Genomic DNA, 1,933 nt, shown 5'->3' with positions numbered 1-1,933 from the left:
AGGCCTGAAATCAAACAGAAAAAAATCTCTATTAATGAAAACCTCAGCTCAATGGACTATCCTCCTTACCCACAAAACCAGCAGTCGCAATAAGATGAAGCAACAAAATATGAAAGATTTTCAGTTGAGGCTTTTCATTTGTCCAGACTTGGACTGTTCCTATGAAGGTGCTGGGACTGCTTTTAAAAGCCTGGAGCAAGACTGTTTTTTTCTGGTTTGATTCAGAATAATCCCCAATAATCCCCTAGAGAAGTCTCCAGGAGGGAGAATCATAGGATCATAGAATGGTTTGGGTTGGAAGGGACCTTTAAAGATCAACTAGTCCAACCCCTCTGCAATGAGCAGGAACATCTTCAACTAGATAAGGTTGCTCAGAGCCTGGTCCAACCTGATCTTGAATGTTTCCAGGGATGGGGCTTCTACCACCTCCCTGGGCAACCTGTTCCAGTGTTTCACCACCCTCATTGTAAAAAATTTCTTCCTTGTATCTAGTCTAAACCTACATTCTTTTAGTTTAAAACCATTACCCCTTGTTTTACCACTACAGGCCCTGATAAAAAGTTTGTCCCCATCTTTCTTATAGGCCCCCTTCAAGTATTGAAAGGCCAGTGGTATGTCACTGCCTCCATGCCCAGGAAAGTTGGGGAATTTCTCTGGTTTTACTGTAGAAATGCTCCCTTAGGAGAGTGTTACAACAGCAGAATGATAGGTATACCTCATGGGCTCTTCTATCAGGCTTCAAGCAATCAAGTAGAAGAGCGTTGAAGGAAATGTGTAAAATTGAGTGACCATCAATCCTTACCTGGCCAGCTTCACCCAAAGCAATGTCCATATCGATAGACATGGACAACAAGACCAAAAAAATCCCCACTCAATACATACAAAAAAGAAGTAAATAGAGACTACTGTAAATAATACTGCACGGTCAACCAAGATGCCCTTTGCTGGATTTCATTGTTACTGAAAATTATTTTCCCAGCTTTACCAGTCCGTTCCTGCACATTACATTCCCTCCTTGCACAGGGTTTTGTAAGCAGTTTGTAGCTTGTAATTTATGAGCCAAACGAATGTACAAAACACGAGTGAGTACCAAAGCACAAATGCATTCATACAGCAGATGAAGCTTCAGAAGTTTGTTCAGGGGATTGGAGGTATTACAAGGTGACTTCAAATGACTTGGTATAAAACAACAGTTTATGACAGTAGAGTCTAATCTGCCTGCCAGGAAGCTCACTGGGATCCCTTAAATTTCTGACTTGAGTCAGCGTTTGATCCAACAGTACACGTGGAAAAGATCAGTGCTTAGAAGAGATGCTAGTAGGTATGTTTGGTGTTAGAAAAAAGCCTTATTCTAGCTATCAAACCCAGGAGTCAGTATCTTGGCTGAGTACATGAGCCCAGTTCACTTACTGATGAGGTTCAGGAAGCTGCACTGGGGTGGCATTTTTCACTCTGCACATACATAAAAATCGTACTTCAGGGGAAGCAGCATCCAAAATGTAGCATATGTAAATTAAGAGTCACTATAATACAAGTTTTCCTGTTCTTTTTTTGCTTCTAAGAGGGGACCAGGACTGGAAATGGGAGCTGTGTGATGCACCATAAAGCACCTACACTCCGCCTGTCCATTCCTATGCAACCCTTTAGTTCTTGCTTTTGTTCCACAGCCTTACAGATAAATCCAGTGCTTGACACTGGCGTCATGGGGGGCAGGGAGGAGCAAGGTATGTATATGTAAAAAAAAAAATCATACAAACACAGCAGGAGCCATTTCACTTTCTTGCACGTTCCTTGGTTTGTGACTACTGAAATATACCCTCTTATGACCTCCAGCTGATTTTTCTTTTAAGTGCTTGAAATTGCTCTGACAATTCTGATATCTATCAGAAAGATTGTGATAGAAATTGAGGGTTGGTTTTTGTTTTTCTTTTTA

The 1,933-nt window shown here is 41.3% G+C and overlaps 1 protein-coding gene across 2 annotated transcripts in view; it reads right to left on the bottom strand.

Annotated features, from left to right (window-relative positions):
- Nucleotides 1–1,933, bottom strand: part of SLCO1C1 (solute carrier organic anion transporter family member 1C1) — a 22,056-nt gene that overhangs the window by 9,325 nt on the left and 10,798 nt on the right. The window lies entirely within an intron of this gene.

The sequence above is a fragment of the Antrostomus carolinensis genome, unplaced genomic scaffold, assembly GCF_000700745.2.
Source record: "Antrostomus carolinensis isolate BGI_N321 unplaced genomic scaffold, ASM70074v2 scaffold7426, whole genome shotgun sequence".
NCBI classification, from domain to species: domain Eukaryota; kingdom Metazoa; phylum Chordata; class Aves; order Caprimulgiformes; family Caprimulgidae; genus Antrostomus; species Antrostomus carolinensis.
This window is presented reverse-complemented; position numbering and strand designations above follow the sequence as displayed.